The sequence below is a fragment of the Papio anubis genome, chromosome 12 (assembly GCF_008728515.1).
Source record: "Papio anubis isolate 15944 chromosome 12, Panubis1.0, whole genome shotgun sequence".
In the NCBI taxonomy this organism is placed as follows: domain Eukaryota; kingdom Metazoa; phylum Chordata; class Mammalia; order Primates; family Cercopithecidae; genus Papio; species Papio anubis.
In genome coordinates, this window is record NC_044987.1 from 45,832,687 (window position 1) to 45,846,814 (window position 14,128).

The window sequence follows — 14,128 nt, forward strand, 5'->3', positions numbered from 1 at the left end:
GGGAACTTATTTCCTGATACAAATTGCAATTTAGAGGTTTGAGGGTTTCAGCTGTAGCCCAATTATATTGCCAACTGCCTGGTTCCTTCCAAGTAAATGACCTCTTTTTGAATATTGCTGAAAACTGTGAAGCTGTCAGGTCTGGTGTGGATGTGTTTACTAAAGTGGTCACTACTCAAATTTATCTTTAACCATATCCATATAGCATTTTTAGCGCACTGTAGGCCTTCAGTGAATAACAAATACAGATCTCTGTTGTTCCTTCTTCTTTGAATATGCTGTTGTCTCCCTGGAAAATAATTTTTTATCTACTCATATATCCCTTCCTTGTATCACAATAACTCCCAAATGTCAAGAACCCTTACATGCTAGGTAGAGAATGGATAACAAAACAGCCATAGTACCTGCTTTAAAAAGCTTTAATAACTTTCTAAGAGGCTTTCCTAACTTCCTACCCTTACTCCCATTCCCTAAACCAACTTAGAAACATTTTCTAGTGCCATCCTTCCTCTTATACTATGTACCCCATTATATTGTATATATAAAGTAAATAGAAAAACAAGAATAAGTATAAAGTGTAACAGATCCAATAAAGTAGAAAGAGATGACTGGGGAAATGTGACAATGGGGATATAACAGCCATGGGGATTTTGTAACTTACATCAGGATCCTCTTAAGTGATCTTATTTGGATACTCTCATTTTGAAGTGTGAAACACACAGGGTAATAAACATTGAGAAAGCATAAAAAATCCTATAAAAGAAATTACATTATGTTTTATTAAATCAGAGTTTAAAAATAATCTGATTATGTCTTGAAAAATCAATAACATTCTATTTTTTTAAAATAATACTCTTCTGTCTTGGAATAGTGAACTGTATTTACTGTTATTTTTCCACATAAGCAGAAAAAAATAAAGCCATGAGGGTGTGTATTGGAGATGTCTGCAGTTGAGTCAATCCTGTAAAGAGTACAGAGTTGATTTATAACTCCATTTCATCCATTTGCTTTACTGATGGTCTTTTCTCTTTCAATCCAGCATGGTAAAGATCTGTCAAAGAAAACAAATGACTCAGACTCCATGTGCTGTGTCGGTGTACAGTTTATCTGTCGTCCTTCATGTTCTTCCCTTATGCATATCTGACAATGTCTCTCAAGGTTAGCAAAAGAGTGAGCATACACTGCTGAGCAAATTGGAACTAAAACCAGAAATGTTTTTTGGAGAAAGTGCAACAAAGAAGCCATCTCCTGCCTCCTGCCCCAATTGACAATGTCTTTAAGATTTTCCTTTTTGTCTTCTTCATGTCTCAACTCATTAACTTTGTCATTGGCATAGCCAAGATGACTTTGTTCTTTTATCTTTCTTTCTTTCTTTTTTTTTTTTTTGGTTGGAGATAGGGTTACACTTTGCTGCCTAGGCTAGAGTGCAGTGGTGTGAGCTCACACCACTCACACTACTGGGCAGTAGTCCTACAGAGGCTGAGGCTCAAATGATCCTCCCACTTCAGCTGCTGGAGTAGCTAGGACTACAGGGATGCATACCAGGTCCAGCTAATTTGGTTTTTATTTTTTGTAGAGACGAGATCTGGCTGTGTTGCCCAGGCTGATCTTCAATGCCTGGCCTGAAGTGATCTCTTCACCTTAGCCTCCCAAAGTGCTGGGATTACATGTTAGAGCCACCATGCTCAGCCCAAGATGACATTTTATGGTTGAATTTTCACGTTTCTGTAAACAATAATGATGGTAATGGTGATCTGGTGGCTTTGTCAAAGGTCAAGAAAGTTCCAGGACTGTTGAGTAAGAAACCACGTGTCTTGTTTGGGTCATTCACAGCTGACAGATGGGCAAACCACAAGCAAAGGAAATGAAAAAGACATCAGCTGGGAAATTCTGTAAAAGAGAGGATCAATTTTTTGTGGGATAAAGCATTCTTACAATTTTGGACACCTCACTAAGAAAAGAGGAACAGAAAGTAACAAAGAAATTGTATGAAAAGTGTTTATGAAATGAAGAAAAGAAATGGGAAAAAAATTGCAAGTATAAAAGCACTGATCACAAAATTCAGAAAAATAACAATATTCATATTAATAAACACTATCTCTTTTCCATTACGTAACCCCAATTGTAGATGCTATAGGGCACTTTTATATATAGAAAATAAGTCTGGCCCTGCAGGTTCACATCATGATACTAGGTAAACTGCATGGTAAGCAGTTAAGAATAGAACTGACAGCCATTGCTACACTTAACCATTACTTAGCTGTTCACAAAAAGACTGCAAAGTTCACAAACTCTCACTAAACCCAAATAAAATGTATTCCCATTTCGATTTCCCCTTCTCTATATCCTAAAGTTGCCACAGGCCACTCTAATGCTCCCCTTACAGGAGGCAGAGCATGCCAAGGGGTTGCAGTGGAAAGGGGCAACAGATGGAAATGATGTAGTTAAAATGTATTACAATTGCATCTTTTACAAAAGCATAGAAACAAGTTGTTGATGATTCTGGAAGAGGACCTGGAAGGAGCCCCAGCAGGTGAGGAGCCCTGAGGCTTAAGATTCATCAGCTTTATAGTAAATCCAACTGATGTACTAGGCGTATGTATCGAGGAACTTGACTACAAAAATTCAGTAAATGTTTTGAGAACCTGTACTAGACAAATTGGGGGGATTTATGATGCACAGGGTATGGTGGAAGGGAACAGATTTATTTATACTTTCATCTTGGGATTTTTATCTATGTGAATATATTACCTGTTCAAAAAATAAGCAAATATTTTTAAATAGAAATTTTAAAAGAAACCAATGAGACATGGTTCCTACTCCCAGCTTTGATAAGCTTTCTCAAATTGTGCAGGGTTGAAAGAAGTAAAAATAACAGAGGTTCAAGAACCCTCAGGAATGAACCAAGATATATGAGAATACCTATGAGAATATCTGTATCTGTGAGAATATCTATGAAACTATTGGAGCATTCAATTCAGACTTAATTCTGAGCAGAAGGGAAGAAGAATGGAACACATAGAGTAGAAGAGTAGGCAGGCAGAGCCATTGTGGCATTAGAAGCTTGGTCCAGTCACAAAAGTCCATTTATAAACTCTGGTGCAGAATGAGGGTCAAGCCATCTCGGATGCTAAGTAGGAATTCAGAAACTGGAAGGCCAGGCAAGGCCCAGTTGAATGGGCTGGACCAACGTGACCAGAGGGGGAAGTCTGCCTTTAAGCAAATTCTCACATGCCCCTGCTTACCACGCACTCACTAAACAAGTCAAGTGGTCCATTATTTGTTTTGTCTAGGAGGTAGCCTCACACCATAGGTGTGTGACAAACTTCCTCCCTTAGCCCTTTATGAGCCCCTGACCTACACTTATGTGAACGTAATAAAATAATTGTCATTTTAAGCTGCTACAGTTGGGCAATTTGTTACACAGCACAGTAGCCAGAACACTATACGTCATCCATTTATTTTCAAAGCAAGATACTAAGAATGTTGAGTATAAATTATTTTGAACCAAGTTAGAACATTTTTGTCCAAAGATCTGGAGGAATTCCCTTAGTGTGTTATGACATGTTGTTAGATGAGTGGATAGATAAGTAACACAACCCTCAGAGAGTAGCAGTTGCTGTAACCTCCAAGAAGCAGAGTGTATGCCAGTCCTCCTGTACAACTGCATTCAAACCATGCTGAGCTCCCAGGGCCTCGGCAGCCTTGCTGTACCCTCTTACCTCTAACTTATGTGCGTGCTATCCCTTTTGCCAGGAAGTGCGCTTTCTCCTTTCTCCTACAGCTTCTTGTGTACTATTTCCTTTCTTCTACGTTTCATTCCTTTGATCACTTCTGTCCTCTCATCACCACCTTCTTCTTTATCTAAATCTACTTGGCACCACTTCCTCTAGCAAACATTCTGTATCCAGCTCCACACAGGGTAAGTGCGCTTAGCTTCTCTAATTTTATAGCCCCCTGCTTTTCTCTTTGTGAGCAATCACCACTTGCATGTTAACTGCCTATCTGCATATCTCTTTCACAAAATTATAAAATCCCTGAGGATAGGGACAAAGTCTATTTTATTGTGGTACCACCAAAGCTCTAACATTCACCTAAAATTTAGCTCATAGTGTGTGCTCAATATTTACTGACTAAAAGGATGAATGAACTATAATGTGTCCTTTAATACTGCAGGGATTCACTTAAGTGACCCTTTACCCCACTTCATTTTTTTGTTAGTATGCAGCATTATGGACTAAATATTTGTGTGTTCCTCTCCCAGTCACCCCACTACAAATTCACATGTTGAAATCCTAACCTTCAATGCAATGGTGTTGAAAGTTATGGCCTTTGAGAGATAATTAGATTATGAGGGGGGCCCCCTTAAATGGGGTTAGCCCCCTTATAAAAAAGATGCCAGAGAGTTCTCTTGCTCTCTTTCTACAATCGGAATATACAACAAGAAGTCAGCAGTCTGCAACCAGAAGAGGGTCCTCTCCAGAATCTGATCATGCTGGCACTCTGATGTTAGACTTTCAGCCTTCAAAAAACTGAAAAATAAATTTTTATGTAAACGATATAGTTTATAGCATCTTGTTATAACACCCCAAGCTAAGACAGTGTATATTGGCCAAATGGGACTGAACCATTATTCCATTCTCAGAGAAGAGGAGAAACCATTCTGTGAACCAATACCAAGACTTGGGCCAGTGAAAGCCACTGGATAATCTTTACATTGACCTGGTTCCTGATATTTTATGACCAACAATAATGGGCCAATAATAAAGCGATACCCCCAATTCTGTTGGAAGTAGTATAACTTCAGAAGGATCTGCCCACACCCTCTTTCAGGATGCTTTTAAATTAAGCCTAGGCCAGTGTGGGCCATGCCATGCCCATCTCCACAATTTAGTCCTTCAGGTGGCTGTGGTAAAGGAGAAGTTCTGGCCTACAAAAGCATGGCCACGCTGACTCTGATTGAGGCTAGGCAAGGCTGTGCAGCAGCATGGGAAGGATGCAATCCTTAGTCAAACTACCTGGTCCAATTTTTGCTCAGCAACATATTTCCCATGGACTGGGGAAGCTGTACTCATTGATTGCTATGGTCTGAATGTTTGTGTCCTCTCCAAATTCATAGGTTGAAACTTAGTCACCAAAGTAATGGTGTTGGTAGGTGGGACATTCTGGAGGTGATTAAGTCATAAGAGTAGAACCCTAGGGAATGGGATTTGTTCCCCTATAAAAGAGGCCCAAGTGAGCTCTTTCAATTCTTCCATCATCTGAGGTCACCACGAAAAGGCATCATCTATGAACCACGTAATGGGTCCTTACCAGGCACCAACTCTGCTGCTACCTTGATCGTGAACTCCTTAACTTCTAGAACGATGAGAAATCAAGTTCTGTTGCTTCTAAACTACCCAGTTTATTACATTTTGTTATAGCCTGAAAACAGATGAAAAAAATGATAAAATGAAGAAAATGGTCATAGCTACATCACTAGAATGTTCTTGAGATACATTAGCTGATAAATGGTTAAAACGTAAAGACTTAATGAGGTATGGATAAGACATGGTAAAAACATTAGTAAAGGATGAAGGACATGATCTCTATTAATACAGCAAATAAGTGGCTCAGCCATTTACCTATAGCCTTGAGCCAGTCACTTTATCATCTTTGCACCTTTCTGCTCAAATGCAAAATGGAGAAAAAAGTTGTATCTACCTACATATGTTAATAAATGTAAAATGCTTAACCCAGAACCTAGCATGCACTAAATTTTCCTTAAAGATGACTGAAACACTGGTATGTATTCTTAAATGCCCTTTGAAAGTTTAGGAGGGTTTTGTTTGTTTGTAAGAATTAAAGGAGGCTTCATGATGAAGGAGGTATGTTGTCTGTGTTTTGTTTTATTTTATTTTATTTTATTATTTTATTTAGTTAGTTATTTATTGTGTGAGACAGCCTCACTCTGTTGTCCAGGCTGCAGTGCAGTGGTGCGATCTCAGCTCACTGCAACTTCCGCCTCCCGGATTCAAGTGATTCTCCTGCCTCAGCCTCCCGAGTAGCTGGAATTATAGGAGTGTACCACCACGCGCAGCTAATTTTTGTATTTTTAGTAGAGACAGGTGTCACCATGCTGGCCATGCTGGTCTTAAACTCCTGGCTTCAAGTGATCCGCCCAACCTGGTCTCCCAAAGTGTTGAGATTACAGGCGTGAGCCACCATGCCCAGCCTGTTGTCTTTGTTTTAAAAAGTAGGTTGCATTTGTACATAGAAAGACGAGGAGAAAAATCTAGGAAATTTTTTCTAACCTAGAGAATTAAACAGGTACCCTTTGCCGGCCGGCACTATGGAATATGGTAGACAAGAAGCAATAGGGGTGGAGGGGAGAGAGAGGTAATCTGAAGACTTCTGGTCAGTCCAACCCTTGGCATTTCATAGACTGGGACCCATAGAGGCAATATAGAAACTGAACCAGACCCTTTATTCTAGAGAAATTTCCAGTAGATAATTAAAATTCAGTTTTTACTGCTTGGTCTAGTCTGTTTAAAAAAAAAAAAAAAAAAAAACAGTTTTGAAATTGTTCATCAAATGATCTGCTCCAATTAATACAGAAATCCTATCCACCTTTTTGACTTTTCTACTCCACCCACATCCCCCCAACCCAGGTCAATTTCAGCCACTCCAAACAAAAAAAACTAGCTGATAGAAGAGTGTAACCCAAACAAATTATTAACAACAACAGCAACAACAATAAGATAAATGCTTATTACTTATCCCAATAGGCTTAACTAACAGCATTAAAATGATAAAGAAAACCTCATTCTATTTCATTGTCTACTGTTCTACTCTAAAAACAAAATCTGATAAAGATAAGAAATTTTTTTTAGAAAGTCAGTAAACAAACAAACAAACAAAAGTCCCCTGGAGTGTATTAGAGTGTTTACCACTGGGAGAGAGCTGTCCTCTGAAGAATAAAGGCAAATTGCTGGCTTTTCTGAGCCTCATTGATGGAGAGAGAGAGGAAGAATTAAGACAGCTGCTCTTGTCTTAGTTGGACAAGCTGCTAACAGGAAACTGTGGGTGGTATGTCTGCTGAGTATGACTTCTCAGAAAAGCGGTTCCTCCAGTTTTCAGGTTCCTGGAGGCCACATGACAGGTTACTTCCTAGCAGTCATTCTGAAGACTTTGGGGTCAAGAGCAGCCCTGGCCCCCTATCCCTACTGCTATCTTACATTTCCTGTGCTTTGGGGCTTTTCGCCTAATAAATGATTGTCCTTTGAGTAAAAACACACTCTCCCAAATGCCAAATACATTTTAGTGATGAACCAGTGCAGGAATGGCCCTTTGAAAATTAGAACAGTTCTCACTGAAAAATAGTACACTCTTATGACTTTAACCTAGGGTCTTCTATGCTGGTTCAGCTTAAATCCTCTGTTACCTCATTGTGGAAAACTCACTTTTGTAGAGTTCCTCTAACTTTCTGCAAAAGCTTTAAATATTTGTTGTTTTTAGTCCTCCTTGTCCATAGAGTCTGACCATGAAAATGGAAAGAATCTTAGAGATTTTTAAGGTAGTCTAGCACCTTAGACTAGTCCAGATTTGACTTCCCCAAGCAACGTAATTCAGAGAGTTCTTCAAATAAATGATGCTATGATCCTATCTGGGCATCACCCCAGGAGACAAGTGTCAGAGGTCCCTCAGACTTCTGGACCCAGGCTCTTTGCACTTACTGCAAAGCCTTACTGTCTCCAGAACACTTCCTTTCTGTTCTCCCTCTCCATCTTGTATTAGGATTCTCTTATTCCTACCAATCCTATCTCCTTCATGCCCATCAAGTCTTGCTAGTAGGAAGGCTGAGATCAGTCATTTATGGCTCAGTTTGAATTTGAATCCCTATATTCACTGTAAGGAAGGAGAAGATTTGCTCCTGACTTGGATAATTTTAGATTCTTCTTGTTTGTATGACCAAGAAGAGAAGTTTAAGAGGAAGCCTCAAAATTAAACCACAAAAGCATTTGCTCACTTGGCCCAAACATAAGGCAGATACTGAATATGGTGAAACATGGGCTGGAGAGAGTTGGAAAATCCTCTCCTCCCTATGCCCTGGGTCCCTTCTCAGCAGGGACAGCCAAGTTGTTTCCAGCTGACAGCAAACCAGTCCTGACACCCTGTTCTCATGACACACTCCGGCCCTTCACTGTTTCTGTTCATTCCTATCTTTATGCCAGTTGGAAATCCTGCTGCCGCAGAAACTAAAAATGACTCAAAAGTACTCCCTCTCTTTCTTCCAAAAGGGTGTCTCTGCACAGCCTGTTCTGTGACCATCACATGACTCCACATTTGCTCATCTGTTCTTATCTGCCATCAAGTCCTGTAGGTCTTTCTCTGGAATCCTCTCTCTAACTCATTGCTCTTTCTCGTCTTTCCACAGCCTGGTTCTGAGACAGAGGGTGGGAATTTCTCACCCCAAATGCCTCATCTGGGCTTGCAGAAGTTAGTCCAAAGACAGATTATGAAATCTTCATTGTCAGTTCTTGGCCTTCCCATCCCCTTTGAGACCCTTCTTCCAGTGGGAAAATTATGCAGGCACAATATGTATGCATACAAGTATTCTCTTATGTGAGTTTTGGTGTTACTAATTTAGCCACACAGTATGACCTAAGAAGGACAGGAATTAAGCCCTAAATATTTCCTCATCATCTATAAAATATTTTTCTCCATTCCCAATATAATGTCCTAGTTCAGGCCTTCATCTTTTTTTTTTTTTTTTACCTGAAACTGGTTTCCTCAGCAGTCTCTGTGCTTCTCACCTGCCTTTAGCCTCTTCTTTCTCCATATGTCACACTACCACTGCTGTAATCTACCAAAAATGCAAGTATGACTATTAGTGAATCCCCTGATTAAATGCCTTAGCCCCTGTAGGATACAATTTAAGACCCCTAGCATGATATTCTACTTCCTTGGGAGTTGTCTTCTGCTCTACCCCAAGTTGCACTTCAGGCAACAGGAACTGTATACACCTGATAGTGCTTCTTGACCACTCCATGCTGAGCCTCTACTTCTCCTGGATCCTCCTCCTAGAATGGCATTCCCTTGGTTCTTTCCTGCAAAATTTATATTCATCTCCATTCTGGCATCATTTAATTCTGAAAAAAAAATTTACGTAGACCCATAACATCCTACATGTAATTCCTTTATAATATTTGCCATTTCATATTTTTATTAAAATGTTTTCAGTTATTTTTCTATTCACAAAGTACATTTATAGCAGATAATTTCAAAAATACAGAAAAAATATGAAAAAAGAGGAAATTATTCAGAGAGAAATATACTAACATTTTGAGGTATATTTTCCAATGTTTGGTTCTATGTGTATAGTCACATTTTTATCTTGTTCTCTTTCACACAACACACCTATATAAACACAAATGTAGGTATGCAATCTTATATGTTTTGCAACTACTTTTATATTTTACTTAAAAATATGAGTGTTGTTAGTCTTAAGCTTAAGAGAGTAAGCTCTTGGAGGAACAACGTGTGTGTGTGTGTGTGTATGTATGTGTGTGTGTGTAGGTATGTGCGTGAGAGAATGTGTAAACAAACACATAAAAACATCCAGCTGAGTGAATAGTATATAATAGACTCTAATTATTCATTGAACTAATTTATTAACAACAGTGAACGAGACACGGGAGAAAGAAAGAATATGGGATAAGCTGGAGCACATGGAAGGTAAAAAGAGATGAAGAGAAGACAGCCCACCATTTGGAAAGTATTTATGACTTTTAAAGATTTTAGGTACTCTATAGTTGATCCTCATAATAGCCTTCTATTTTATTTTATTTTATTTTATTTTATTTTTAATAGTGACAGGGTATTACTATGTTGCTGAGGCTGGTGTTGAGCTTCTGGCCTTTAAGTAATTCTCCTGCCTTGCCATCCCAAACTGCTGGGATTACAGGCACGAACCACTGTGCCTGGCCACGACTGCCTTCTGAAGTAGTTAAGGAATTTTTTTTCAAATCAGGAAAGTGAAACTCAGAGAGGTTAAGTGACTTGCCCTAGGTTGTGCACTTTATAAGTAGCAGAACTAGTTTTTCAAATTAATAAACTATGTATTTACATTACTTTACACAGCTTCTGGGGAAAAAAAGGCAGCAACATGATCCCTACCGAGGTCTGGGAGTCTGAAGTGGTATTCACACTGCCTGGCCTGGTACCTGGCAAAGGGTACTAAAACAGTGATTGTCGAGCACAACTAAAAAGCAGAAGAGAGAAAGAACGAACAGTAGACAATAGTGAGTATACAGGGTAAGACACCACAATCCACTTTTCTCTATCCTCACCATGCTTGTTTGATCTGCCTCCTACCATTCAACACCCTTTTCATCCATCTTCCATAAACACAAATTGATCATGACAAATGATGTATTGGTTCCCTTTGCTCTTGAGAAAATATTCAGAATATTCTCCTAGCTTAAAATGTACTTCATGATGGAACACTTCTTTTCCATCTTGATTTCTCATTTTTCTTTCTCTTGTACATGCCACTCAGGCATATTCAACACCTCTAAATCCCCAAAAGTGCTGAAACATTCTTTTCCCTGCTCTTCCTAGATAATTGTTATTTTGATAATTTTTTTTTTTTTTACTAATTGTTATTAGTTTTCTATTGCTGTGTAACAAATTACCAGAAATGTAGCAGTTTTTAACAGCATGAATTTATCTCACAATTTCTATAGGTTAGAAGTCTGGCACAGTGTGGTTGGTTTATCTTGTCAAAGTCTCATTAGACTAAAATCCAGGTAGTATCCAGGACTACAGCTCTCATCTGGGGCTTATGGTCTTCTTCCACACTCACTGGATATTGGCAGAATTCAGTGCCTCATGGTTGTGGGACTGTGGTCCTTATTTGCCTGTTGTATGGTCCTCTTTCTCTTCAAGCCAACAATGGTGCCTTGATAATCCTTGTGCTTTGACTCTGATTTCCACTTCTGCCTTCTGTTTTAAGGATTCATGCGATTACATTAGGCACATCTGGATAATCAAAGATACTCTCTCAATTTTAAGGTCAATTGCTTTGTAACATTACATCCACAAAATCTTTTTGCCATTTAATGTAACCTATTCATGGACATAAACACCAGAGAGTGAAGTCCACGGGGAGCCAACATTCTGCCTGTCACAATTATAGCATCAAATTTGGCTTAGAGGCCCTTGTTATAAAATTCATGCTCATTTATTTCTCTGCCTCCATTTCTAGAGTATAAGTTTCATGATGTCAGTGACTATGTCTACCGCACAAATCTGATGTGTTGGAGCTGGCTAGTACTAGCTAACAAGTGCCTATTATTAAATTTTCAGGAATTTTTAAATCTGTTTGTTAAACATAGCTATTATTTAAAAAACAAATTATATTCTCAAAAGGTAATAAATGCTCTAATTCATTACCTGTTTATTCTCATAGTGTTTACTATGATTTATTCTCTTGAAGTTATTTTCCCTGATTCAGTCTCTATGGTGGAAACTATCTGTTGATGGACTACTGCACATCTTTTCAACTTCTTGTTCAATGCCATTATTAGGTTGGTGCAAAAATAATTGCAGTTTTTGCCATTACAGTACATTATGTTGGTAGCTTGAAATTGACAATATTGGGTGTATTTATACCAAATAAATCAGCACCACTAGTTGACATCTTGATGTATTATTTATTTGATTGTTTAGACTTAAGAAAATGATGGTGAAAATGTTAACAGCACAGATTAAGCTTAAAGCAGGTCATGTCTATAGCCATTACACAAAAACTTAAAGAAATATTATTCTTCCAGTATCTAAAACCTATGATTCAGCAAAGAAGCAGGTCATGATATTGACAAACAAAGGAAGTTACAACTTACTGCCTGATTTTACTTTAATCTTAGTTATTAATACAAAAAAAAATCAAGTAACATTCTTATGTGAACTATATTCATTCATCAGATACAACCATAGCTTGGCTAAAAATACAATAGTTTAGCAAAAAAAAAAAAAAAAAAAAAAAATTCTATGGAAACAAAATGACTACATTAAATTTAAAATAAAGAGTAAATTGTACACTATACATTCTTTACATCAATGTTTTATATTAAAAAGTATATGTTTATGTATGTGTACATAAACATACATTTTTACACCATCATGAAACATTTACCAGCCCACCACTGAATGCACTGAATATACACCCCTAGAGCTCATCACAATGCTTAGCACATATGGGGTGCTCAGTAAATGTTTAATGAATGAATGAATAGAAGCAATGGTCTACATAATTGACCAGAGAACACAGGCTGGGTGGAAAGGGAATAGAGGCCAGAAAAGAAGCAACAGTTTGGGGAAGTTGGGAGGATTCCAAGAACTAGAGGTCAGTTGAGAATTTCTGTAAGATTCTACAGAAGTTATAAAGTAGGAGACCAAAAAATAATTAAAGGAGCTCTGACAAGACAAAGCATCTTAGGAATTAGAGAAAGCTAGGAACTAATCACGTGCAAGGCCCTGTGCTGTTAGTCCACTTTGAGTTAATACTTTATAGTCCTCACAAAACCTTCATTTATCCTCATTTTATAGGCAAAGAAACTAGGTAATTAAGGTTAATCAACTTGCCCAGACTCAGTCAGCTAGTAGAGGGTAGAGGCCAGATCCAAAGCCTGAACTCTTGAGGGCTACACCAAATGGAAGTGGGAACAAGGCTATGAGGAGTTGTAATGCAAGAACTTACTACTCACAGTGTGTTCTGAGGAACACAAGAGGGGGTTTTTGTTAGAATGTTGATTTTCAAGCCCTACCCCAGATCTACTGAATCAAATCTGTCTTTTTTTTTTTTTTTCTGTCTTTTACAAGATATACTGGAAATGCCTATGCACCTTGACTTTGAAAACCACTAGTTTAGGAGGCAGTTGTATCAGCAGGTAACCACATTGCAGATGGTCACTAAAGTCAAAGAAGTCAAGAAGTACTATAACGTACATTGTAAGACTGAACTTGCCCAAGTAAAGTGAAGGTGCTCCTTCTAGCATGTGGCATATTAAAATCACCTAGACAACTTTGTAAAATACCAAGGCATTAGTAAATTTAAAGTGATTCCGATATATAACCAAGGTTGAGAACTTATCAGGAGCATCACATTAGCCATGCCATTTCTCTCAGATGTGAACAGTAGCCCCTACTTATCAAAACAAACAACGAAGCAAATGTCTGTGGATCTGACTTGAGAGGCTGAAGCATCTCCTCCGCAGGATATAATCACTCTTATGCCTCACAGTGGTTTTCTAGCCTTGCTCTTTACACAATAACCCTGCCTTCCAACCCCCGAAACAGACTGGCTCATAGGATTTCACATTTCATGTGCCCTTCACCGGGCACTCCCTCTTTTCTCCTTGCCACCAGGCCACATCCTTTCCTTCCACCAGCCCACATTTATTTCCAGACCTAAAATGATTCCTTAATGTCATTTTTTATTCTGTCAGCCTTTTACTCTGCTCACATGACATCATACCACTCACCAGGATTAAACTGTACCAAAGATCCTTGGAAACAAATTCTACAAAATAAATAGAATTTAGGGAGGGTACACAGTTCTGTTTGTTCAAATCAAGTGTTCTCCTAAAAAAAAAAAAAAAAAAAAAATGCCACTAAAGCTAGTTTCCTGTATCTGGATCCTCTGCTGTGCAGTAACAATACAAGGCCCACAAAAGAGGGCTGAGTTCCTTCCCACATGCACTGCTTTTTCTCCAGTAATAGATTGTATGCTGGTTGACTGCCAGGCAACAATAGTCGACTCATGCTGGCCGGCTCTCAACACAGGTCTCTGAAGAAGAGGGGGAAAAGGGCAAATTGATGCTTCTAGTTTTCTCTCAATAATCCCTCCCCAGGGCTCAGGTTCACATGTGGACTTCTGTTACCAACCTTGTTTGATCTCTTTAAAGAAGTCCCTTGTCTCCATTTGGATGACATGAAGACTCATAAGAACAGCAATAGGAACACTTAAGAGCTTCTTGTCACATGATAAACAGTCTGATTAGATCTTCTGGTTTAGTGACTTCCTCTTCGCTCTCACTAGCTACTGAAAGTGTGGCCAGTCACTTTGATTGGGGATGTAATTGAT

General features: G+C 38.6%; 1 long non-coding RNA gene across 1 annotated transcript; it reads right to left on the reverse strand.

Moving 5' to 3' along the window:
* Nucleotides 1–1,590: 1,590 nt before the first annotated feature.
* On the reverse strand, nucleotides 1,591–9,211 carry LOC108581999. The gene is made up of 3 exons (XR_001895030.3): nucleotides 6,930–9,211; nucleotides 5,314–5,424; nucleotides 1,591–4,532 (listed from the first exon to the last, which is right to left on the reverse strand). It is a non-coding gene; the product is annotated as an uncharacterized LOC108581999 (long non-coding RNA).
* Nucleotides 9,212–14,128: the final 4,917 nt, after the last annotated feature.